The sequence below is a fragment of the Hemicordylus capensis genome, chromosome 4, assembly GCF_027244095.1.
Source record: "Hemicordylus capensis ecotype Gifberg chromosome 4, rHemCap1.1.pri, whole genome shotgun sequence".
NCBI classification, from domain to species: Eukaryota; Metazoa; Chordata; class Lepidosauria; order Squamata; family Cordylidae; genus Hemicordylus; species Hemicordylus capensis.
Window position 1 is genome coordinate 128,837,752 of NC_069660.1, and position 27,178 is coordinate 128,864,929.

The 27,178-nt window shown below is 45.7% G+C and overlaps 2 long non-coding RNA genes across 4 annotated transcripts; one reads left to right on the forward strand and one right to left on the reverse strand.

The window, feature by feature from the left end:
* The first annotated feature begins 317 nt into the window (after nt 1-317).
* On the forward strand, nt 318-27,178 carry LOC128324806 (uncharacterized). 2 transcript variants are annotated; one of them, XR_008307101.1, is made up of 5 exons: nt 318-515; nt 15,328-15,438; nt 17,143-17,247; nt 25,007-25,135; nt 26,594-27,178. It is a non-coding gene; the product is annotated as an uncharacterized LOC128324806 (long non-coding RNA). The 2 variants fall into 2 exon arrangements; XR_008307100.1 differs by lacking the exon at nt 318-515 and adding an exon at nt 11,647-11,904.
* LOC128324807 (uncharacterized) lies at nt 2,787-14,707 on the reverse strand. 2 transcript variants are annotated; one of them, XR_008307102.1, is made up of 4 exons: nt 14,585-14,707; nt 12,026-12,195; nt 3,373-3,477; nt 2,787-2,955 (listed from the first exon to the last, which is right to left on the reverse strand). It is a non-coding gene; the product is annotated as an uncharacterized LOC128324807 (long non-coding RNA). The 2 variants fall into 2 exon arrangements; XR_008307103.1 differs by lacking the exon at nt 3,373-3,477 and having other exon boundaries at nt 12,026-12,099; nt 14,585-14,690.

Below are 27,178 nucleotides of genomic sequence, written 5' to 3' on the forward strand. Positions count from 1 at the left end.
CATCACCAAATGGGCCCTGGACTAGGGATGTCTCCTAATAGTATTTTTAGTAGTATTAAGGCCAAGTTAAAGACAGATCATCCTGGAGAGAATCTATCTATGTGGTCACTAAGAGTTGACACCAACTTGATGGCACTTAATCAATCAATCAATCGAATCCATTAAGCAGCTCACTATTAGATAGTGCTGCGATTTTTTTCTTCCCAGTGAAGTAGTTTGTTTAAAAACCTTCCTTAAAGATTCACATTTCCCTGGCAGAGCAAAAAGCTCTCCCATTGGCTGAGGTGATTATGACATCAACACTGCTCAACCTCTTTACAGCCTTGTGATATATGTGGGAAGACTGGCTATGTTGTGTAGACTTGTTTGTGTTGATGATCGAAAATGACTGGGAAGGGATTTTTAAAAGATAATTGAGGAAATCTGCCACTTGTAAATTCCTGCATGGCTGTATGTTTCTTCTCTGGCAATCAAGATTATACTGGAGTGGAGGTGAAGGTAGTAACAACCACAAGGTTAGTATTAGAGCTGGTTCAATCATTAAAAAAATTCTTCCCTCCCAAAAATCTTGTCCCTTACATGGCATGCCTGTATGGGGGAAAATATTCTTCATTTTTCTCCCACATTAAAAAAAAAATGGGAATGACTTTGTGAAGAAAGGGGTGGGGTGGAGTGAGCAGTGCCTGTTTCCTGCTCTTTTGTCTTTTACCCTAGTAACAGTTGAGAATAATTTATGTCAGCACTGGTGAAATTTGCCTCTCCCCACCAGGGAAGAAGAAAGCTCTTGAAAAATAAAGGGCAACCAATATTACACACGAATGATTGAATGCAGGTCTCCAAGGTAGATTGGGCCTGTTCCTTTCTATCACATAGGCCTCAACTACTTAACAGTGGTCGTGTTGCTGCTTCTGACAGTGGTCCCTTCCTTCATTTTACCTTAGAACTGATAGGCCTCAGAGATCCTATCTGCCTTTACAACTCTCCAACCTTGTACCTCAGAAGCAGAAGGGACTGCTGAGTTCTTTGAAAGGACCACAGGGCCCAGGACTTTCAAAAGTTGCATGGCAGGCAGAAATCCAACAGATACAACTTTACCTACCACATGAAGATGGAAACAGAACCTGTTGATATTTGGCCTATACTTCAGCTGCATAACAACCAGAAACTCAACTGGTGAAGTTCCCTTCTCCAAATGCTTGGGGAAGTTGCACCTGATGAGTTTCTGACCGTCCTTCAACTCCAGGAATGATAGGGCAAAAAGACAAAAACAAAACAGGAAACAGGCACTATTCACACACACTCATCTCCACACAGGGATTTCAAGCTTTGACTTCAGATGCATAAGAAAATATTTCAGTCACACACAAAAAAGTTACCAGTTGACTTGTAATCACTTTGTGGTGATAAAGAACAATATTTTTTTAGGAGATATCCCCATTCCTCATGCCAGTTTTGTGATGTCTGAATTTTATCTTGTTCTGCAGCTGAGGATTCCTTCTTGGATTTTCTGGTTTTCATTCTCTCACTTTAGCCAGACAACTAGCCATCCTTGTACTTTTCTATGTTGCTCATCTTCCATCAGTTTTCAGGGTTTTGCACCCTGGCCCAAAGATATGAAGAAGTCAGGCAATGTATCTACCGGTATGCACCAGTTCTGTTAACACCACTGAAATTGTTTATCACTATATATCAGGTATGGAGGTTTGGCAATGTCATGTTAAATAGTGTGATCTTTAGGCGAGTCATTTTCAGTTCAGTCCCATTTATTTATTTATTTGATTGACTGATTGATCAATTTCTTTACCACCTTTCATAAAATGGCAGTTTACAAAAATTAAAAGATAATAAAACTCCATAAAAATCACATTAAAACATTAAAATAAGTTAAAACAATAAAAAAATAAAACTCTAAAATAACCATTCACACACACACACAAACACACACACCCCAAAATAGCAGAGGAGCTAAGAAACCTGGTAGCCCCCTAAGGGTAAAAACCTGAACAAATAAAAATAAAATTAAAAGTTGCTTTTTAAATACAGCCACGCTTGGTGGAAATTTCACTGTCCCCTGAAGAATGTAAGAAAACAAATAACCAATGATTACATGCAATACTTAATGTAATGAACTTCTATCTTATGGTAGCTCTTCCATTTTGAACAAAGCTGTGCAAATCAGTCTACTTTTGCAACCATATGGGCTGTTCCTGTCTGTGCTTCCTTCCAGCATTTGGCTGCCTCTGTTAAAGTGCCTTAGCTCTAAAGCTGACTTCTTTAACCAGAAGAGTGAGAAGGAAATTAAGAGTTCTGATTACTTCTTCAAGAATGTTACACAACTTTGGAAAAGCCAATTATCTGTAGCATCCTGACAAGTGGTGACGAGAATTTTACTAGTCCTCTGCTTTCCTGGAAATTTGATTGAGTGGGAATACATAGTAAAATTATCCTCGATAAATGGCTACATGTATGCAGTGCAAGCCAGAGATTGCCAGTTCAAATACCTGCTGGTATGTTTCCCAGACTATGGGAAACACCAATATCTGGCAGCTGTGATATAGAAAGATGTTGAAAGGCATCATCTCATACTGCGTAGGAGATGGCAATGATAAACTCCTCTACCAAAGACAACCACAGGGTTTTTTGGTTGTGAGAAGTTGACACCGACTCTACGACACACTTTACCTTTTATGTATTTTCATCGTCTCACTCAAAAACAATCTTGAGTACCACATCAGTTTTGGAATATACTGTCCTTTTAGCAAGAAATTGAAAACACCCAGTTAACTCTAGTATTTTACTAAAGGATTAAAAAAAATCTCTACTTAACATGTTGACATTATTAAGCACATCGTGAATTTTATATTACATAATTTTTTGTGTGAATCTGTCATGTACATAAATATCTCCCACTGAAAGACTGTTGGCACAGATGTCGCTTCGAGATGCTGGATCTATCTGTAACAAAAAACACGAGATGCTTGTTCATAGGCAATGTGCACTTTCCAACAATGACTCATATTTCAAACATATTTAGAAAATAGGTGATGTCAACCTTCCTGAAAGATCACAGATGCACACATCACAGGTGCCTAGCTAAGCTAAATTCATATCAGGTTTCTCAGACAATAAGCACTCTCGTAGAAAACGGAGAAACCTTGAAATGCCCCTTGCCCTCAAAATATCATTACAAATTGTGGACACAACCTAGCCAAAGTTATACCTCTTCAACATAACGATTCTGTCTTTAAGTTACAGGGCAGGACAAGATCACTCTGAAATGCCGGTGGGGCACGATAACATTCTCATTGCATTGTTGACATGAGCACTAATACTTGGTGCTTCTTTTTAGGTGAATAGGGATGCAGTTGTTACCTATGACTGATTCTTCCAGTGGGCCACAGATGGATCCACAGTAAAGTGCTTACATTTGGCAGGATTCTGCTTATATTTTTAACAAATCTCCTTTTTTGCCTAATACTTGAAGAAAAAGAACATAGGTTTCACACTTTAGTCTATTATTATTATTATTATTATTATTATCATCATCATCATTGTTATTAGCAGCAGCATAGATATTTGTATGGTGAATGATGGCTTCTACATTTTATTAATAAACAGACTTATCCTGATTTTTAAACCTATATCTACCTCTCTGTTACTTAAACCCATTGCTTTCTCTCCTGTCCTTACAGTGAACAATTCTGACATTTCTCTCTTTCTTCTTCCTGACATTATTGAAAATATTTGAAAGCTGTTCTGTCACTGAACCAGCATAACCATTTTGGGTTGCATCCTAAAGATGTGCAAGTAAAAGGAAGTTCACAGAAGCAAACTTCCCTGTCCCCTCCACAGCACAACTCCATAACCCCCTGAAAAACCACTCCTGACAGTTAGGAGGCCCTCCATAATAGGACTGTATAGGGCATGGAGGGTTGCAGGGGTAAGAGGAGATCAGAGAAAATTGACCCTCCCCAGGCAAATAGAAGTGCCTTTCATTGATGCAAGAGGCACTTAGGATACAACTCAGTGGCCCCATTCACACTAACGCCAAACTGGAGTTGAATGAGGCAGAGGTTTGAATTTGTGTACGTCAGATTGCATGAAACCGCAGTTTCATGACAAAAGTGACCTGCAGTTTCTCTCACCAAACTCCACTTTGAACCTTTGGTTTGTAATGAGTTTCGCTGCTCCAACCTGATGTTTGAAGGTGGCAGTGTTACAGCTGAATGCAGACACCACCCTAACCAGGGCTTCATGTTGTTTATGGAACCAAAATAATAGGGAGGGCAGTCCAGACCTGCCCAGGAGTGCGCCCACTCCATGCCTACCGCGTTTCTCACTGGCCGCCTCTCCGAGCACTGCCCCTTCTCCCTGTCTCCGCACTCCTCAAGCCGTTGCCCAACAATGCCACCTTTTCCCATCCTAAGCTTCTAAGCCTGTCAAAGGGGAAAGAAAGTCACTTAGGAGGATGCCTGCCTTCCTCTGTGTCTCTTGTCCCCCCTGCCCTCTGGCAACCAGAAGAGCAAGGGATGGGATATCAAGACGGGCACTATGTGTTCTGTTCACCAAAAATAAATCGAGAAAGAAGTATGTTCACAAGCACTTGCATTTGTGGTGGCACCATAAACTGGGCAACTTGATTAAATCACTGCAAAGATAACATATGGCAGGACAGTGATACCCGGGATTGGGTTTAAAAGGCAGCCCCACCCAGAGATTCTTGAATGGTTGTGCTCTGTTTTTTGTACAATAAAGATTGGGGGAGCAGCCCCTTCCCCTTGGGTAAAAGCGTGTAGTCTCTGGCATTACTCGTGAGAGGAACTGTCCACCAGGAGGAATATTGCCTCCAGTTAATAGAGCAATTTTTGATTATGACAGAGGCTGAGTGGACTGCTCTCTCATAAGAATAAGAACAGCCCTGCTAGATCAGGCCCAAGGCCCATCTAGTCCAGCAGCCTGTTTCACACAGTGGCCCACCAGATACTACTGGAAGCCTACAGGCAGGAGTTGAGGGCATGCCCTCTCTCCTGCTGTTACTCTCCTGCCTCTGAGGCTGGAGGTGGCCTATAGCCCTCAGACTAGTAGTCATTGATAGACCTCTCCTCCATGAAGTTATCCAGCCCCCTAATGATAGCACATTGAGACATGCATGCGGGCCGGACAGCAGCTGCCACTCAGCCTGATTGCTGAACACAAGCAAGCTGCAGGGATATACCCTGGCAACACCTCTCCCTGTCTTGGCGACTGCAGCAAAAAACCAGACTAAGCAGTCCCTCTGCCAGTCCGGTCATCCATTGGCACATATCCATGGTTGGTTTTGCTCAGTACCGCCTGGACATATAGAAGCCACCATTCCTTGGGAGTATGGTTTTCATGTTCCTGTTGAGCCCAGATCAAGAACCATGCATTCAGTTGCACATATCAAGGGGAATTCTGGACATTTGTTTCTTGAACATCAGTTCAAATGCTTTGCTGGAGATGAGTGCTTTAGTCCATAGTTTCTCAGCATGTGGTTTGCAAGATACAGGAAGGGGTTTGGGGACAAAGGGGAGAGGGGAAAGAAGCCTTGCAAGATGCTGCTTGCCCTTGCTGCTCAGTCTTTGCTGTTGCTTACTGCCTAGATGTTAGTGACAGCGTCTGGAGGGAAGGACTCCTGCCTCCAGAATTTTGGCCAACAGCTGAGCGTGGGAGAAGAATACTGGCTGCTGATTGTCTGGGGAGGGAGAGCAGGAGGAAGTCTGTCTCAGAACAGAATATTGGCCACTGATTGGCCACTAGCTGGGTGAGGGGAGGAGGAAGCCTGCTGCAGAGGCAAATACTGGCCTTGATTGGTTGCTGGGGTTGGCACAGCCGATGAGACGGGCAGTGAGACCCAAAGCTGAATCCCACACATGTGCCATATGTCCAAATGAACTTACATTGCTGCTGTAAAGAGAATACACACAAAGTGATACTGCAACAACTGTGAGTCATTATTACTTTGTTGAAAGCTTTTAGAAACCATAACAGTTCGGACGGAAAGTCACTCTTCTTTACTTTTTATATTCAACGTTTCTTCCCGGTCTTGTTTTGTCTCTCTCCCTCTTCTCCCACCTCCCTAACTTGCCCCTGCCTCCTCTAACAATGGTGAAATAATTTGTGCATGGCACAATGCAGAGTAAGGCTATGTGCACACGTAGCCTAAACGAGGCTAGGACAGCGCAGCCTAAGTTAGGCTGCTCGTGTGCAGCACTGGAATTGACCACCATCCCAGTGCTGCCCTGCTGCCCAACCCAACTTTTTACCCCAGCCTTCAGGCGGGGTTTAAGGGTCTGAGCGTGCCCTTAACCCTGGCGCCAGGGTCGTGTGGGTGTTTGGGCTGCCTGTAGCCCAAGCATGCACAGAGTCGGGTGGCAAGAGCACCCGAGTCCCAGGGGATTCCCCCAATGCACCGTGCTTATCGTGCAGTGTATTGTGGGATTCCTAGAGGCCAGGACTCATTGTCCCAGCCTCCAGTGATCCGTGCTGCCGGGAGCAGTGCAGATTGTGTGGGTGCATGGCAGGATGCCAAAGAAAGGGCTAGCTCTTGCCTCCCACCCACCCTCCCCACTATTCACACATACTCGTGTGAATAGCCTTCATGTTTTATATTTTTCAGCAATAATTTGGTATGCCATACTTTAGTTGGCACACTGGGTTCAGAACTCCTAGCCTTTGGCAGGCATCACTTCTAGCCAAGTACATACTTGAGTTGTACACCCCTAGTGTAAAAGGTGGCAACCCTATCAGTGTTTCCTCTAACAGAGATTCCCGGATGTGGTTGACTACAACTCCCAGAATCCCCAAGCAAAAGCCATTGCAGCTGGGAATTCTGAGGGTTGTAGGCAACAACATCTGGGAATCCCTGTTAGAGGGAACACCGAATCCTATCCATACTATATCAGACTTACCACAGCCCTATTTGCACAGACCTTCTTCTAACATAAAGCACACATTGCTGTAACTATAAAAACCACTGGAAAACTGAAGTTCTTTTTAATTTTTTCAGAAGTTAGGGGGTACTTGCTACTTTAAAAGTTAAGAAAAAGGAAAAGAAAATTTCTGCCATCAAGTCGGTGTTGACTCCTGGTGACCACAGAGCCATGTGGTTTTCTTGGTAGAATACAGGAGGCGTTTACTTCTCCTGTTGCCTTCTCCTGTTGCCTTCTCCTGTGCAGTATGAGATGATGCCTTTCAGCACCTTCCTATATCGCTGCTGCCCGATATAGGAGTTTCCTATATTCTGGGAAACACACCAGCAGGGATTTGAACCACCAGCCTCCTGCTCTCTAGGCAGATTGCTTCCCCAATATGCCATTAGGTGGCTAAAAGTTGAGAAACACTGCTTTAATTAAGCAAACACAATCCATGTTTAGAAACAGAATCCTGCTGAACCTGTTGCACAAGTCTGATGCTTGAAGGGAATAAAAGCTGTATCCATCAGCAGGTTAATGTGAGTGCACCTCCATATTTATCTAAATGTGCCCAAAGCTTGCACATAAAGTGCTGTTCTCCGTGGCTGCAGCAGCATGATTACATTCTTGTGTAGTTCCTGTAGTTCTCTACATATTTACCTATATCAACCCTAGCTATGATGTGCAGAGCCACCTGAATTAATGATAGATCTCACTATGATTCTTCCTGAGAATTGGTTTTTAATAATAGGGCTGAGCTCAGGTATTTAAACAAATTTTAGGGCTGCATTTCTGAGCACCACCAGAACAGCACCAGATCCTGGGGCTAAGCCATGCAAAAATCTGCACTTCCAACCACCATCAAAACGACACTTATGACCATGATTCCTCTGCAGAAATGAATGAAGTGGCATGCTTAATTCAATCCCACAATTATTTTTTATCCTTCAAATTAGAAACCATGGATAATCAAGATTTATAACAGAAATACTTATGCCATGATCAGCAGAACTGATCAGCTGAATTCTAATGCCACATATTAACTGATTGTTTGCATTAAATTATGCACAAGAAATACAAACAAGACAAAAGAAATTGAAGTTTTGTTCCCTTATTAGCATAAGGTTAAAGCCCATGAATACATAATTGTTCCACACCCAGAGTATTAAAGGATCTTATTCTTAAAATACAAAGAGTTCCATACATTAAAATGCAGCACTGCCTTGTTTTACAGACAAATTATATTTTCCTCCCTTTACTTTCCCTCTCTATGTGTGAAAAAGACAGTTCTTTGCTTGAGGATACTGCCATGAAGGAGGCTAGACAACCAAACTAATATTGATTCAAGAGCACATATCTCAGAACAGCTCAGACAATAATTCCAAATTGCTATTAGCATATTTTCATTTCAAGTTCCATTTACATCTATAAATCCTATAATTAAGTTACACAATACATATCTCCTGCATAAGATAACATAAAATTAAGCATAAATATACAAACTGCAAATTGGCAAGAATATTACTCATGTAAAACATTAAAAAGACATAAAATACTACAAAATATATGAGATTATTCCAATAATTACAGCTTATTGTCATAAAGGCAATTACTGGTTTAAGTTCAGATACAAACATAAGACTTACAATGATACATCCATATAATGAAGAACAACATTATTATGCTATTTTCATTTACAAAACAATTCCAAAAAAACAGTTCTGAGTGATAAATGATGCTTGTCTCCCACCCACCCACCCCGATGAAAGTTGTGTTGCTGAATTTGGTTTTTTACTTTAGGTTTTGTTCTTCCATTGATTCTCCCCATATTTGTTTATTATTACTTTCAAATCTGACTTCTTTGAGCTTTGGGAAACCTCATAACCTCTTCCCAGTTGTATGGCCAAAATCAGACGGAAGGCGAAACCAGAGGTTGGTGGACCCATGGTTTCAATTCTAAGCTGTAAATTGCACCACAGACATTCATCCAACCGCAGTCCACCAACCTCCAGTTCCAGGAGAGGGGAGCCCCTCCCTACTGCTCAGCTGCCAAGGCTGATCCCAGTAAGCTCCTTGGCCAGACTGAGCAAAGCGTCAGCAAGTCAGCCGAGTGGCCACAATTGGGCAGATCTTGAAGGGGGCATGCTGAGCGTGATCGTGAATTTTTTTGAGCGGTCTGCCTGCCCTTGGCATGGAAAGGGCATTTAAATCTCTTTAAATGCCATGCCAGCGCTCCTTCAGACAGTGATGCCACTGCCACCCTCCAAAGAACCCTGCACCTAAATAGTCCCACACAAGCACAATTTCGGGGTGGGGGTCAGGGAGGTACTATTTTCCTACTCAGGGAGGCACTATTTGTTACTCAGGAATGGGAAGGGAACATGAAGACTTCCTAAGAGGACATATGTATATGAGGGTAGACAAAGGATCCTGGTGGAGTCTGTCCTGCCATGACCTAGGGTGCTGTTGCTTTGTGCCCGAATTGGGGGGAGCACTAGGTGCATGGACAGATCTTTAAACCTATTCAAAATTCCTGGGTTTGGTCAAACGTCAGGGGCGTAACTAATAGGGCAAGGGGAGACAGTTGGCTGGGGGCCCACTGCCTTGGGGGGTGGGCGGCCCAGAGGCAAGTCACATGACTGACTCCCCCAGCCACGCACCCACCCGGGCTTCCTTCAGTTGTATTCATCCTCTGAAACTGATGTGAGTGTTAAGACCTGGAGCTACCAGAACAGCATGTCTTTCTCTAGTACCATTAAATGACTTGCATCGTCCACGATTTACAAAACCTTTGAAAAAATAATTTCGGATGATGTTCTATTGTGGCACATTGTGTGTGTGTGTGTGTGTGTGTGTGTGTGTGTGTGTGTGTGTGTGTAATGTTTTTTGTTGCCACTGTGCAGCCTCATTTAAGATTTCTTTACTTCATGAGCTGAGCTTCAGTGAGGGGGAAGGGCATTTTAAAATCTTGTCTCTGGGCCCACTCCAACCTTGCTACACCCCTGTCCAGCATTGCGCCTTATGCAGATCTGCCGGCGCAGGGAGTCGTGGGATCAGGAAGCCCCAATTCCCAGTTACCCTAGGAGAGCGGGCTCACCATTTCAGGGTACACATGCCCACATGGGCGGACAGGCTGGGCAGGAGGCAAGCTTTGGTGGCTCCTTGGCAGCAGTTGCCAAGACAGGGAGAGCCATTAGCAGGGTACCCACACCCCATGGCTTTCCCCCATACAGCAACCTGGCTTGATACAGAGCCCCCATGGCTTGACACTCTCGTAAGAGAGTGGTCTGTGAGAGAAGAGGTTGTCTTGTCATAACACATTACTAGTGATTTTGTTTGGCAAATTCCCCCTGCCCTCTGATGGTTCTTCTCATGAGTTGTGAGGGGGTGTCCCCATGGCCCGGCCCTGTCTTGAGCTAGCACAGCCCACCCTGGGACAGCATCCATCCTCATGGCTTATGAGAAATTGCTCCTTCCTCTGGAGCAGTGATGATCTGGCTGCCTGGCCCTGCTCATGAGTAAGCCTAGGGACTGCAGACCTCCCAAAGGGGAAGGGGCTGTGCTCCCCTTCCCCAACCTTTCTGTGGGAGGAGGGAGAACTTGGCTGCTCGAGAATCCCTGGGGCTGTCTTTTAAACCCAACCCTGCGCACTGCCCCCAGCCATTTGTTCCCCTCCCAGTGCTGTGCCCTGCTTATGTTTCAGGGTGCCCTGCTTATGTTGTCACCTCAAATGTTTGTGCTTATCAACATACATTATTGTTGCTTTATTCTCGAGGAGCAATGCACTTAGTGCCTTTCCTGTCATCCCATCCCCTTTTCCTGCTGTTTGCCCGAGGGGGGGGGCGCAAGGGAAAGAGTGAGAAGCGGGAATGCCCCTGTGTGACTGTGCTGCTTGACAGACTGACAAGCTTGGGATGGGATGTGGCAGCATCCCTGTTGCTGGGCAACTCCATAGCTGGATCGGGGACAGGAGGGGTAGGGCTGGTGCTTGGAGAGGCGACCAGTGAGAACCCCTGCTAACTGGGCAAAGAGACACCTTTTAACATGGTGATTCTCTTATATTTAGCAGGGGGAGAGCAACTGGCCCTATCCAGCCCCAACCCAGCATTCCTCCAGTGGCTGTTGCTGGTATCTGCCATATCTGCCGTATCTTTTAGATTGAGAGCCCTTTGGGGACAGGGGACCATTTTATTTATGTATTAGTAATTTTTCTTTGTAAATCGCTTTGTGAACTTTGTTTGAAGAGCTGTATATAAATATTTGTTGATTCGTTGATTGCTGCTGGTGGTGGTGGCAGTAGTAGTAGTAGAAGTATCACTGCAGGCATGGAGTGGGCACAATCCCAGGCACGTCTGCGCTGCCACCTCTATGACTGCAGTTTGCAAATTGGCACGAAACCTTGGTAATGGCAGTGTCTGGGATCTGACATAATGCTTCAGTGGTCAAACCAAAGGTCTTGGCAGCAAACCTTTGTGCAAACTAAAGGTTCAAACTGAAGTTTGGCAAGGAAAGCCACAGGTCGCTTTCAGCTCAAAACCATGGTTTCACGAATTTGGACATACTGGAGTTTCAACCTCTGCCCCGTTTAACTCCGGTTTTGTGTTACATCTGAATTTGGCCAATGTTTGTCAAGTTCCAGTGCAAACGAACACAAAGCACTTCACAAATAACTGTAGCCTAGCATGCAATGCCCAGGAGCAGGCAGGAGACAGGTTACCTAGGTAACTAGGAGGAGCAGTTGAGCTGTTGCTGGGAGAGGGAAGACTGAAAAGAGCTACTAAGGGGAAGAGTAGAAGAAGGCTACAGAAGAAGCTGAGGAGAAGGAGGAAAGACTTGAAAGAGAGAGGCTTACTTGATGACACAGTACCTGTAATGGATCTGTAGCAGTAGAAAACACCATTTAAAGTGCCAGGCCTGACTGAAGCTGTGGAAGGGTTTAGTGGGACTGTGGGAAGGAAGGGCACCACCAGAGGTAGAGGAAACCAAGTCTTAAACAGAGAATTTGTGCAACTGCCACTGTTTGTTTTGTTAATGTTGTATTTTGGGGACCACTTATATCGTTACTTTACACCTGCTTCTTACTGACTTCTTACCCATAATATCTGTTGTACATGCCCATCTTGCTAGATCTGAACAATCACTCAGTCGGCTGGCAGTTTTGGGGCTCCTGAAAATGAAGTCAAACTGCAATTTTCTTCTCTTCAGAATATCCTGCTTTTCAAATTGCCTCCTCCTGCCAGGGTGGTCCAAGACATTTTGCTGCCTGAGGATACCCAACCACCCCATCAGTGAACAAGGTTCATTGATGCAAAGAAGGGCAGTGGCAAGGAAGAGCCAGGGCAAGGGATGGTGGAGTATCACCAGGGTGGTGGGGACCCAGGACGTGCCGCCTGCTGCGTCCCTCACTGCATCTGCCTCCTGCACATGATTTTGTGTAATTCAAAAAGAGGACATAACAAAATGAACTGCCTCCTACTTATCAGAAAACAGTGGGCCTAAAATCTAACTTTTCTTATTTATCAAGATTTCCAGTGTTTTCCTCTTGCGCTTGGACAATTCCCCCCCCCAAAAAATAATGCATAAAAGTAAACTCCCCAAATCTACAACTTAAGCAAGATAAATCAGCTAATAATAAATGCAATGATGTCCCCAACACAAACAAATTAAGGCAGTAATATTTTAAAAACCAATAGCACAAAACAGATTAGGACTTAGGTTAAAGTCCTAGAAGTTAAATTTTTCTAGATGCTAAAATGCTTTTAGGGTAAAAAAATGTTTCTGCTCTAGAAGATCTTTAGTGAGTGGCAGGAGTGTAACAATTTTTTGCAAAGCTTAGAAGCTAGCCAGATTTTTTAGAAGCTAGCTGGTGGCTCTGGGCCATCTCCAGGCTCAGAGGCACAATGCCTCTCAATACCAGTTGCAGGGGAGCAATAGCAGGTGAGAGGGCATGCATATACCTCTTGCCTATGGGCTCCCCAGAGGCATCTGGTTGGCCACTGTGTGAAACAGGATGCTGGACTAGATGGGCCTTGTGCCTCATCCAGCAGGGCTGTTCTTAGGTTCTTATGTTCTAGCTTTGAAGAAGGGAGACATCGATTAACTGTACCTGTGAAAATAAGGGTCTTATTCTTGCTGGTGATCTCATCCCTCCTGCCTGCCCCCTTTCTTCCCGGCAGTACTTAACTGAGATATGTCAACATTGTGTAGAATTTGACATGGGAGCCCTTTCTCACATTACTCAGAGTTGTGAATGAAAAGCACTTTACGTACATTCACAGACATCTTTGGCCAACATCCTCACCTGCAGCATGGAGGTACTAGGTGCAAAATGCCTTTGCAGCACTGTGCAGTAAATCCTGCTGCATGAACAGGGTGATTTTTGCTGATCTCCCCTTCTCCCAGAAGTGCTCTTTAACACAGAGAAATATATCCCTGAGGGCTGCACAACCCTCAGGGACACATTTATGCAGGAGCAGCCCTTGCATGAGGCAAGGTAGTCACTTCAGACAGCAGAATATTGTCATGCTAGTGAGATGACGTTGCCCTCCTGCCCCTCACTTTTTAAAAAAGGGGACGAGAGGAAGGAGGGTGTGCCTCATATGCACAGAGATCTTAAGTGAACACATTTTGTGTAGCACATTTTAAAAAGTGCAGTGGGAGTTTACATTTTTGTGCAGTTGGCCCTCTTACCTGCTTATTAAAGGAAGTGGGTGGTTTCTTAAAAAGAAATAGAGGCAAAAATGCAAGGAGAAAAGTAAGCAGGAAGTAAAGATGAATACTGTTTCCTTTCTATCTCCATAACTTTATACCAAAAAAAATTATATTAGAGCCTTCTCTTACACTCTCCCATTATTTGCCTGGCACCTCCATTTTTCTTTCTTCCTCTCTGTCTTTCTCATTTTTTTCCTACCTGCCTTCCTGCATTTGTTATTTCCCTCTCTCTCCAGGTCTTTCTTTCTTTACTTTCTTTCTCTCTTTTCATTTTCCCTTCCATCTTTCTTCTTTTTCTCTTGGCAGATTCCAGAGGAAGGGGAAGCTAATGACTTGGGGTGTGGGCTGCACCCACTGCTTCTGGATGCAGCCCACCCACAAGCAATAGGAAACAAAGCTCATAAATAAACCTTGTTTTAGTCCTCCATAGCACTATTTCCTCCTCCAACGTGAGCAGAGGAAAATTCTATTAAAGGGGTAACTCAGGGGTTCTCAAACGTGGATCCCCACATATTGTTGGACTATACAACTCCCATAATCTGGGGCAACTGATTAGGAAACTAGGGACAACCCCATGAGAAAAATAAAAGCCTTGCCAGATTATCCCAAATTGAGGCCACCCTGTTTCCTCAAATGGCCAAACATGCCCACAAGCAGGGTGCAAAGACAACAGCATCCCCATTGCATGTCCCCCACATCTGGGACTCAGCCTGTGCACTTGGAGGTTCTGTTTCACTATCAAAACTAATTGCCCTTGAGGGAGCCATTCTCCTTGATGAATGTGTCTAATTGCCTTTCAGAGCTATCTAGGCCAGTGGCCATTGGCACATCTTGTGACATTGAGCTCCACAAGTTAATTACACACCATGTGGAGAAGGGCTTTCTTTTTGTCTATTCGGAATAGAGGTAAGGTCTTGATGCCAAGTGGCAAAGGAATTTACCAGCTAGAGGGCTTAAGTGTGAGATTGGAGCGGGGGACAGGGGAGCAGGGAGGAGAGGATAGGGGTGGCTCTCCCCTAGTACTTTGAGCTGCTTCCCTGCGACAGATTATGGATTCAAACCAGAACAACTGTGGCCACCAACTGATCTGGCTGTGACTTCACAACCGGCGGCAGAATTCTGTGATCTTGGTTCCCCTTGGAGACCTGTGAGGATTCCTTAGGAAGTTCACTTGGCAGTATCAGTTGCTATAGAGAGCCTGTCTGTGGCTCTTATGATCTTCAGATCTACAGTGGGAGGCTGCTTTAGATGCAGATAAAGTCTGGGATGGTGGGGCAAACCAAATCTGATTGCTGCCTGTGACTGCCTCTGCTTTACCCTGCCTGGGCAGAGGAAACTGGAGCCTAGCCTGCTGTGTTCACACATGCCTTTGTTTACCTATGGTAACTTCATTGGTCACAATTTCACCTCCAGTATTCACACTGCACAGCTTCTCCTTGAAATGGAGGTGCCTCTTGAGAGTCAACTTCTTTGGTGATTTCCAGTGTATTTACTTACAGGTCCTAGATTTGTGGAGCAGTAGCACCAAAGAGCTATTGGCTGACCCCAAGGTCCCACTTGGGAGTTTGTGAGGGAAACTTTGCCCCCATATGTTGAATTGATGCTGACTTCAAAAGCTGCCCCCCAGCCCCCATGTTATTTTCAAGAGACTTGCCTAAGCTTTTCTTCTTTCATCTTCTCATAGATCAAAACCACAAAGAAGTTCCAGACTGCTTTTAGCTCAGGAGAGGGTATCTTAAGAGGTAGTCAGACATAACAAGAACCCAGGAGTTGTGGCACATATTTCCTCGGCAGTGTGAGTCCACCTTCCTTCCATATTCACAATGCCAATAGTAGGCTGCTGAACTGAATACTCATTTGCTCAATTGTCTTTACTCTTCCCATATTTCTGGCAGACTGCCTGTTTCCTTTTCCTTTCCTTTTTTAAATAAACCACAGCATGTATGTTCATTCAACGGAAGTCTTGTTTTGCGGGGGACCAAATTTTTAAAGTTGAAAAACTGCTCTGCAGAGGGATTGGGAAATTGGCCTGATATTGGTACAGGAAGCTAGCCAATCAGCACTGTGCAAGGCCGTCTTCGACTGCAGAAAAAGAAATCAACTTTCCTTGAGCTCAGTCTTCGAGGGAAGACAGTATGTCTGAGCAAAATGCAGAAAACTCTCTTTCCACAACAGATTCACTACTCCAGTTTCAGATTCATCCAAAATTAGTAGGGCCACTTACAAGGATTATGGGAAAGGGTGTGTTTTGTTGCATGTGTGCTAGGGGTGTGCATTTTGGAATTTTCTTGTTTTGATTTGTATCAGAATTGAAACATCCCCATTTTGTTTTGTACCCAAATTTTCTGAATCCGAATCAGCCCTGTTTTGTTTTGCAGCCAAATTTTCCGAATCCGAATCCGAATCAATTGGATTTTTTTAAAAGGGTCCCAGGGCAAAAAGAGTGGAGGGTGGTGGTAGTGTCCAATGGGTGGAAGCTACCACCCAAATTTCAAAGGAATTAGGCAAAGGGCTGATTTTTTTGTGAATTTTTTTTTAAGTTTACACATCTTTAAGAATTTTCCCATAGGGAATAATGGGGATTCCAGCAAATGTATCGCTTCAAATCAAGGGGAAAGGGATGACCCAGAGCAGAGTGTGGTGGGTGGTAGTGCCCAATGGGGGCAAGGAAACTTCCAGAATTATTTCAAAGGAATTGGGCAAAGGGCTGATCTTTTGTGATTTGTTGAAGTTTACGTGTCTTTAAGATTTCTCCCATAGGGAATAATGGAGGTTTCAGCAGCCCCATAATTCCACTTGGGGGGCACTGGGGTTACCCAGAGCGAGGAGTTGTGTAGTGCACATAGGGTGCCAACCACCCCCATACCCACAAGCCTGTGGGGTACTGGGTTTTGTTGTTTCTGAGGTGTTCATTGTAGATTATCTGGTAGCATATGAGATTTTCAGTGAAAAACAAGAATCCACTCTCATATGCTACCAGAGAATCTATACTCAGAACACCACAGAAACAGCAGAAACCAGCACCCCATGGGTTAGCCACCCTTCCCCTGGCCAATGTGGGGTCAGTATAGAGTGGGAAGAAGCAAAAGAGCCAATGGGGAACAAGGAGGGAATTGTCAGCAGGTCAGCCCATGATTTAGGTCACCGATCAGAAGGCTGGAAGGGTGGGAAATTCAAAGAGATGTCAAACACAAAATGGAGACTGACTCAGAGATCACCACAAAATGGAGGTCCGAAACAACAAAACGTTTTGTAGCCAAAACAGGGACGTTTTGTTTTGTATACAAAACTTTTGGATCTGGAAAATGGGTGTTTTGTTTTGTCTACAAAACAGCCGAAACAGGCTGTTTGGGGTACAAAATGTTTTGTATCCGAAATGTTTCGCACATCCCTAATGTGTGCTAAAACTAGAGGGAGAGCACATTACCTCCTGCATTACTGGGACATCCCACAATTTCCTGTGATTTGCTACCAAGAATGTTTCTTCTCATTTCTACAGGCTTCCTGAAAATAAAGAGGAGGCAGAGATTGGTAAATGGAGACCAGAGATTTTGGGTAACTAGGAAAAGGCCTCTGCACAGAAGCAACTGCCAGTCAGAGCATGGTATAGAGAGACTGTGAAAGAATTACTCCTTCCCTTTATGTTTTGTGGATATATTTTTTAATTGGTTTGTTCCGTGTTTCCTCTGAGTTTAGTAAACCTCTGCAGGGGTTAAAAGGTTGCAGCCTTTGATTGGCAGCTAAGTCTGAGGTAAAAATGTGTGTTGCTGTTGGGTTTTGGAGGGAATGTAACTTAAGTTGGTTTTCTCCTGGCAGAGACAGAAGGTAGGGGTGTGCACAAAACTGGTTTGCCCGGTTTGGTTTGAGTCCAAACTGGGCTCAAACTGAACCAGGCATATTCACTTTTGTGCCCCCGAACAGACCCCTGGCTCAGCTCAAATTTGAGCCAGTTCAGGGATTTTAAGGTTTAAAAATAGATATATGTTGTTTTGTAGGACTCACACTGCCAGTGTTCTCTCTAATTTTTTAAATCTGTGTGCGGAATGGGTTTTGTTCTGGGTGGGATTATCAAGGCAGTGAGTGCATACATGCATTCAGAATGGGGCCTTCCTGATTCAACCTGAGCAGGATCTAAAATTAACTGAGCGGACATTAAAAAAAAAAACCTTGTGAGTGCAGGCATGTGCGCATGCCTTAGACTGCTCACCGCCAGGTCCAGGGGTGCTGCCGGCCATAAGGTAGTCTCTGCCATCTACCCCTCTGCCCACTGGCCTTCCCCTGCTCTTCAGAGGGCCATTTCAACCTGTTTTCAGGACATTCTGGCTCTTCCTCCTGTGGACTAAACCCATTCTTGTTTTTCCAATTATGGGGAGGGTATCCATCATGTGATGGGTTGTCAAGCTCTGCATGCTCCGAGACAGGGCCAATGAAAAGCAAGCACGTTCTCTACTCCCTCTGTTCTGCCCCATTGTACCCAGTTCTGGTCCTGTCTTCACTCCGGGACAGTACTGCTTCGTTGTTTTTCCTGGACCTCAGCTTGCTGTGCTTTTCTACTGTGTGCGAGGGGGGGGGAAGGAGTTGTTGTGTTACTCTTGTGTTGGTCTCTACCCTGTGTCATGTGCTTTGGTTGAGTATTTTTGTTTGCTGCTCCTTTTACCGACGTTAATCACCTTTGCAGTTAGTCATCTTTGTCATCGTCTGTGGTCCCCCCCCCCCCCGCTTTCCCCTCTTGTTACTCGCACGTTTCTCGAGAGAGATTATGGAAATCGCCCATACCGGTGATATGCTCAGAGGTTCCCTGTCAGAGGGCCCTCTTTCTGATGCCCCTAGAGAGACCCATATAGCCCCTTCGGGGGCTGGGGAGGGAGCAGAAATTGGTGCACCAGCTCCAATGAATGCGGAGACCGCGCGGCTGCAAACAGAGACGGGGGGAAAGCGGAGACTGCGCGGCTGCAAACGGAGCACTGTAAAGTGCTCAAAAAATCGAAGCACCTGAAAAGGGCGGATGGCACTAAACAGAAGAAAAAGAAAAAAGCAAAGAAAAGTGCCTTGGCCAAAATGCCTCTAAGTGAGAGGCTCCAGATTAGAGTGGTGCGGAAGCAGCAGCTGGGAAAAGTGCAGCAAATTCTTCCCGCCAAAGTTGCGCCCACCATTTTCCCCGGCCCCGAACCAACCACATTTCCTTCGCAGCAGTCAGACCAGGCTCGGGTGGTGCTCTCGGATGCCGCAGGCCAGGTGGCCATGGCTACGGCAAGGCAGCCGGGCTTACTGGCACTGGGTGGGGCGCAGCCGGGGGGGCGCGATGACTACCGCCTTGTCCTCTCCAGCATACTCAGCGGTGGTGAGTGATTTGGTGGGAGCAGGGCTGACGGGTGCTGTAGGCCCGCAGTGAGCAATTATCGGCCAAGGAACTCTCCTGGCTTAGTGCTTTTGTGCAAAAACATTGCTTGGCCGTAGTCTCTCCTCTTTTGGTACAACCGTGCCCAGGGGCTTCTGTGTCAGGAGGTCGGGCAGATAAAACTATGGTGACATCTGCGCCAGCAGCTCCTCTTCGCAGGGGCCAGCGGCCATCTTTTTCTTCATCCCCGGATTCCAGCCCGGTCAGGCAGTCCATTCCTGTGGGGGAAAGGGTTTGGCTAGCCAGGAACGCTAGGAAGCGGCGCCATAAGAGAATGTCTCTTATCTCCTCTTCTGAGGAGGAGGACGCCCCACTTACAAAAAGAGCTAGTCTTGAGGAAGGGGCGCGCTCTCAGGAGAGAGCTTATACAGTGGATCCAGTCACCGCTACTACTCGAGATGTCTCAGTCCCTTCCCAGGGGCTTCAGGGGGTCCCTATGGTAGGGATTAAAGCTGCCGGGGCGGTAGCATTGCCTACTACTATTCCTCGTGACGTTAGGAACCCACGAGACACAGGGTCGAGTTCAGCTGAGTCTGAGAAAGAGGAGGGGGAGCTCTCCGATGAACAGACTCCAGCAGAAAAGCCCTCAACTTCCAGACTTTTTTCTATGGCTGAATTTGAAATTCTGTTAGCAAAAGCCAAAAGGGCTATTAAAGATGTCTCTAGTGAGACAGGCCCCCAACCTGTGGCAGGTCTAGACCAGGAAGTTTTCCCATCAACTTCAGTCTCCCCGGCTACAGTGCCTTTCCCTTCCCTTTTCAAGGAAGTGATGCTGGCAGAGTGGGGGGTTCCGGTGGCGTCAAAACCCGCCCTGCATTTTCCTAAGAAATTGTACACCTTATCTCCTGATATCATGTCTATGCTAGCAGTGCCTGTTGTGGATGCCCCGTGGCCCAATTGGTGACCGGGGCTCTGGTGAACAAGGTGGGCAAGGAGTTCCTGAAGTCCCCAGAGGAGAAGAAGACAGACCACCTATTGCGGAAGGGTCATGAGGCTTCTGCAACGGTCATCAGAGCGGCATCGACCAACTCAATCTTCACAAGGGCAACTATTTTGTGGACTAAAGAGTTGGCTAAATTGGTTCCACCAGAGAACACCAAACTGTGACAAGGTTTGAACAAAATAGCCAGAGCATCCGCTCTTATGGCAGATTCTAGCCTGGATTGCTTACAACATGCAGCCAGGTCCATGGCAGCGAATGTGGCAGTTCGTAGGGGCTTGTGGTTAAAGCACTGGAAAGTTGATGCTAAACTAAGTTGGCTCTGGCTGCTACTCCATTTAGGGGTATTAAGCTTTTCGGGGAGTCCCTTGAACCAGTCTTGGTAGAGACTCAAGATAAGAAAAAAGCCATGCCCGTGGGCTGGGGGACACACGAGAAGGCTGTTTCGGGGAGGAGCCAATTTTCAAAGTTCCTTTCGCCCTTATAGATCGTTTGGCCGACCAGGTCCTTCTGGTTTCAGAGACAGAGACTTTCAAAGGAACCAATACAGACAGCCTTGCCGTAAATCCTGGAATTCAAGGTCCAGAGGTACAGGCAAGAGAACAGGTTCCTTTGGCCCCCCGCAGGATCAACGTAACCGTAAGCAATGACTCACCTCCGGTGGGGGACAGATTGCGGGCTTTTGCCTGGACTTGGGGGGTCATGACCTTGGATCACTGGGTAGTTCAGACAGTTACTCAGGGATACTGTATAGAGTTTTTCGCATCTCCTCCAAATTTCTTCTTCAATACCCCAATATCAAGAGACCCCTCAAAGAGGGAATTGATGCGTAATGCCATTCAACATTTGTTGGACATTCATGCTATAGAATCAGTTCCCGTGTCGCAGAGCCCCAACGGAGTGTTTTCTCTACTTTTCCTGGTTCCAAAAAAGGACGACACCTGGAGGGAGGTTCTGGATTTAAAGAGGCTGAATCGGTACATGCGGAAGCGGCATTTCAGGATGGAATCCTTCCGGATTATCAAGGCAGCGGTCCTTCCGGGGGATTGGCTGGCCTCGCTCGACTTATCCGAGGCCTATCTGCACATCCCGATTCACCCGGTTTTTCGCCGTTTTCTAAGGTTTTGCATAAAACCACAAGTTCTACCAATACAAAGCTCTCCCGTTCGGCTTGTCATCGGCACCGAGAGTTTTCACGAAACTAATGGTGGCAGTCATCGCCCATGCCAGAATACAGGGCATTCATGCATATCCGTACCTCGACGATGTTTTGATCCACGCCCACTCAGCGACACAAGCAGAGAAGGACGTCAGGCGCACGATCCGGATCATGGAGGACTATGGCTTCCTGATCAACATGGTCAAGAGTCACCTTCAACCGTCTCAAGTGCTGTTACACCCTGTTCGACACAGAGGCGGCCATTGTCCATCTGCCAAAGGAAAGCAGAGTGAAGATTTCCTTGGCTGTAAAACCTTATCTACACAAACCAAAAGCCCCGCTAATGCACTTAGCACATGTCCTGGGGCTTATGATTGCTTGCCTGGATTGCATTCCTTGGGCACTCCAGGCCTCTTCAGTGGTTGCTATTACCCCACCAGGAGGCCATTATGAACAGGAGAAACTCATGGGTCAAAATAACCAAGAAGGTCAAGCGGTCATTCCTATGGTGGACGTCTTCAACCATGAAACAAGGACTGCCTTTGGAGCTTCCAGAGAAGGTTGTGCTCACAACAGATGCGAATCTTTTCGGCTGGGGGGGCGCATTGCTCCAATTTCCAGGCCCAAGGCAGATGGGACCAGGAAGATCTCAAACACAATATAAACTGGTTGGAGCTGAAGGCCTTTCGACTGGCCTTATTGAACTTTCAGGACATGCTGGAGGGGCGACATGTTCTGGTGCGCACGGACGTCACAACAAAGGCGCACATAAATCACCAGGGCGGTACGAGGTCACGGGCCCTGATGCAGGAAGCGGACTTACTGTTCCTTTGGGCGGAAGTACACCTGAAGTCGGTAACAGCGGAGCACCTCTCAGGGGCAACGAATCTATTGGCAGACTGGCTAAGCCGCCAGTTTGTAGATCCGGGAGAGTGGGCACTTCACTCGGAAGTGTTCAATCAGATAGTACAGAAGTGGGGTCTACCCGCAGTGGACATGTTTGCATTGTCCATGAACCACAAACTTCCAAGGTTTTACTTCAGGCACCTCTGCTGCCAGGCGGAACAGGTGGATGCCCTGGTTTCCAGATGGCCTCAAGGTCTTCTCTATGTTTTCCCACCAATGACAATTCTGGGGGTGGTGCTCAGGAAAGTGGTCACCGAGAGGGCTGAAGTCATAGTGGTAGCACCATACTGGCCAAGAAGGCCGTGGTTTTCAGACCTGATGGCTCTCTCGGTCCAGGAGCCCTGGGCACTTCCGTTGAGGAAGGATCTGCTAAGCCAAGGCCCAGTCCTCCACCCGGACCCAGAATGGTTGCACCTACACGCGTGGAGCTTGAGCGCCAAACGTTAGACAATAGAGGCTATTCCAGGAAGGTCCAGCACACAATCCTGGCAGCAAGGCGACCATCCACAACTCGAATTTATTAGATTACATGGTCTGCTTTCTGTTCATGGGCACACTCGAATGGGGTTAACCCATTGCGAGTGGGGGTGCCAGCTGTTCTTAATTTTTTGCAAGCGGGTGTTGAAAAGGGCCTACACCCCAGCACTTTGAGGCAACAGACATCGGCTTTATCTTCAGTTTTAAATATTTCTAGCAAGGATTCTCGCTGCTTGCATCCGGACATTCAGCATTTTTTGAGGGGTGCTACAAACTTGGGTCCCCCTCCAATCCACAGATTCCCGTTGTGGGATTTGAACAAAGTTCTGAATGTTCTTACGAAGGCTCCCTTCAAGCCAATGTGGAAGGTATCCTTGAGGCTCCTGTCCTTTTAAAGTTTTGTTCCTTGTTGCGGTTAGATCAGCCAGACGTGTCTCCGAGCTGGCAGCTCATTCGGTATGAGATGAACTTTGTATTTTCCAGAAAGAGTCTGTAGTGATGAAACTGGATCCTACATTTCTGCCGAAGGTAAACTCAGTTTTTCACAGAGGTCAGGAGATTGTATTGCCTTCTTTTTGCCCAAATCCTTAGCATCCCAGGGAACATGCCTGGCACACCTTGGATGTGCGGAGGACTCTCCGCATCTACATTAAACGAACCAAAACTTTCCGGAAGTCGGATTCGCTATTTGTTTCCTTCCTGCCTTCGAAACTGGGCACTAAGGTGTCTAAAGATTCGCTAGCGAGGTGGCTGAGAGCTACTATTTCTTTGGCCTATGAGGTCTTACAGTTGAAGGTGCCCCCAAGTATTACTGCTCACTCGACTAGGAGCGCGTCCACATCGGCTGCTTTTTCGGCAAGGGCACCCTTGGAAGAGATCTGTAAGACTGCCACTTAGTCTTCTTCATCTCCTTTTGTTAAGCATTATAAAATTCCCTCATTTTATGAACCGCAAGCAGCAGTTGGTCGCACTGTGTTACAAAAAGTTGTCTAGGCATCCGCTGCCCAACCCGTTCAATAGCTTGGATAAGTCCCATCACGTGATGGATGCCCTCCCCATACTTGGAAAAAGAAACATTGGTAGACTTACTGTGAAGGGTTCTTTTTCTGGTATGGGGAGGGCATCCAGCCCACCCACAAATGCAATGTTTGGATCTATGGGGTGGTGGAACAACTCCTGTGGTGCACAGTTTTTTGTATCACTTTCCCTTTTTTCCTACTGTCTTTTATCTGCTATACCTTTGCTCTCTATTTTCCTTTACTGAGCTGAGTAATGTGTATTTTCCAGTATTGACTTTTTATGCTCTACAAGACCAGAACTGGGTGCAATGGGGCAGAACAGAGGGAGTAGAGGACATGCTTGCTTTTCATTGGCCCTGTCTCGGAGCATGCAGAGCTTGACAACCCATCACGTGATGGATGCCCTCTCCATACCAGAAAAAGAACCCTTCACGGTAAGTCTACCAATGTTTCTTTTTCCACTATTTTAACATTGTCTCTGTTGTTTTGTCCCCACCTCACACCTACATACCATGTTGATTGATTGATTGATTGATTGATTGCTGTTATTATTAATGAATATTCATATACCGCTCTTCAACCACAGTTCCCAAAAAGGTGTACATAGAAAAATAAACAAGACATAAATAAGATAGTCCCCTGTCCCCAAAGGGCTCACAATCTAAAAAGAAACATAAGGCAGATACCAGCAACAGCCACTGGGGGGATGCTGTACTGGGGTTGGATAGGGCCAGTTTCTCTCCCCCTGCTAAATATAAGAGAATCACCACCTGAAAAGGTGTCTCTTTCCTCAGTTAGCAGGGATTTACAACACTACTGAGTTTTTGTTATTTTTGAGAGACAGATATTTCAGTGACTGGGAGTGGAACCAGTCAAAAAAGCTAAAAATCCTTAAAAGGTGGCAGTGGATGTTTAGACTGAGGACCAGCTGAGACCAAGCCCTCACAGAAGCTAAGGGTTTGAATTGGTATAATATGTAGGCACAGCTTATGGAACCTGGCGATTACACAATTGGGGAGGGTTTTCTTGCCAGTGCTATGCAATGCATTCCTCTTCATTCCTTGTTTGTTTAGGTGGTGCATCTCAACCACAACTGCCATCAGGGCTCTAGGCCATCCTCCATTTCCTGATCCCTGCTGCCTAGCTGTACACAGTCAGATGGAGGTCCCCATTCAGCCATGAAACTCACTGGGTGACTTTGGAACAGTCACTATCTCTCATCTTAACCTACCTCCAAGGGTTATTGGGAGAAGAAACATAACCTTGTACACTGTTCTGGGCTCCTTGGAGGAAGAGCAGGATATAAATGTATTAAATAAATAAGGTTCCATGATTGAGTTGCCACCAGTTCCCCCACATGGCTCTGTAGTGAAGAAACTGATTAATACACCCTACATGCAAAAGTCTATCGTTTTTGTGTTTGTTCATGCTCAGAGTCCAGAATGTTCTAACTTGGTTTTCCAGCTTTTCCTCTCTTTTTTGGAAATCTTATGAAGTTCCTCTGCAGTAATAAACATGGCAGCCTGGGCAAACAGTCCCTCCATGATGTCGGACCTCTAGAATCCCTTCTGATAGCAGCCTTCTTTGCCCAAGGTGGGCTTATGCATCTTTCTTTTGGAATGTACAGAAACTAGAGATATGCAAATCAATTTGAGTTCAAAATGATTTGAACTCAAATAGCCATTTCAAGTGTTTCGAGCTCAAAATGAATTGCCCTTAGAATAAAAAGCCTGTTTTGAACTCAGAACAAAACTACCCCATTTTGAGCTCAAATAGTTTCAAGTGTTTAGAGCAGGCATCCCCAAACTGTGGCCATCCAGATGTTGCTGAACTATAACTCCCAGCATCCCTAGACACAATTTTTTGTGGCTGGGTATGCTGGAAGTTGTAGTTCAGCAACATCTGGAGGGCCGTAGTTTGGGGATGCCTGGTTTAGAGCAACATTTTTCCGGGAAGAACTGGTCTACCAATTGGGGTGAGTGGTAGACCAGTTCAGTAGGCTAGTCCTCCAAGGTAGGCCAATGCGCTAAGTCCAGAGTGATGCCTGGTCTACCCACTGTGTGCAGTGAATAAACCAGGCCTCCGCTCTAGACTTAGCACATTGGCCTATGTTGGAGGACTGGTCTATTCTCTAACCCCAATTGGTAGATCAGCTATCCCTGGAAAAATGGCACTCGAAACACTTGAAATATTTCAAGTGTTTCGTCAAAACAGCAGGCTTGGCCACTGTTTCGACAAAACATTCTGACCATTTTGCATTTCATTTCAAGCTCAAAATGAAATGCAAAATCTGTTTTGTGCACACCTCTAACACAAACAATCAAACATTATGCAATCAGACACTATGATATGCCACATTTTAAATGGTGTTTTTTCCACTGTTCTTGAGAACAATAGATTCTGCAGGTATATATCTGTGATTTAGCTTCACCCCAGTATTTTTCAAGTCAGTCTGCATCTGGGATGTACACGAACCTGTTCGGAGGCCCTTTTACAGACCTCCAAACAGGTTCAAACACTGACCGGTTCAAACATTCGGCGGGGGTGGGGGTAGGACTTTTAAGGGCAGGGGAGGGTGCACTTACCCCTCCCCCTGCTGGCACTGGAGTTTTGCAAAATCCCTCAGGGCAGCAGAATACCTCCCTGCCACCCCTTCTTCTTTGGCTGGAAGTGTTGGGCATGTTCAAGCCTGTCTGACATGCGCGATTGCATGTGTGACATACACGCGTGCACACCTGGCATGCGCACGCATGCCTGGTACTTCTGGCCACAGAAGAAGGAGGAGTGGCAGTGAAGTACATTGCTGCCCCAAGGGATTTTGCAAAACTCCAGCACTGGAGGGGGGAAGCAGGGGGAGGGGGAAGCGCACCCTTCCCCACCCTTAAAGTCCTACCCACCACCTCCCTACATCCAACAGCATATACCAAGTCATTTCTAGTAGGATGAGTTTTTTTCTTTCTGACACCCCATTCTGTTCTGGAGTATATGGCAATGTTTTCTGGTGTTTAATTCACTTGGCTTCTACTAATTTTCCAGTGTATTCCCCTCCAGGTTTTTCAACCAAAGAAGAGAGCATTCTCAAAGCAATTTACATAGCAAAGACACCAAATCAGAAGTGGCACTGACTGTAATACAACAAACTGGCAGTGATATTGCCTGGATTCTCCAGGAAAAGCAAATGAACAAAGGATGGCAATTCCAGAGAAAAGAGCCAGTGTGGAAGCAACTCTTCTTAGAGGATAGAAAATGTCCAAAGTCATGCTTTTCTCCACTGCTACAACCTTAGATTCACCTTAGAATGGAATCTCAGAGAGAGGGGATGGTGTTGTTTTAGGAATAGCTTCAGTTCTTTGGACTAGGTGCCTGGCTAGATCTAGATGTGAGTTGAAAACATAAAGGCATAAAGGCAATAGACACAATAATTTCTCATTTTTTGTTTACAAGAGGGAAATGAATTCTGTTTTCTCCTTTGTTATATCCATACCATCTATGTAATTGGTGATTTGCCCTAAGACTTTGTGAAGAACTGAGTATATATCTACATAAATCAATTTCTGATCTTCTTTTGAACCTATGCATGGGGGGAAAATTAGAATAAGATTTAAAAAATAAAGCATGGGAGGATTCTGAGGGAAA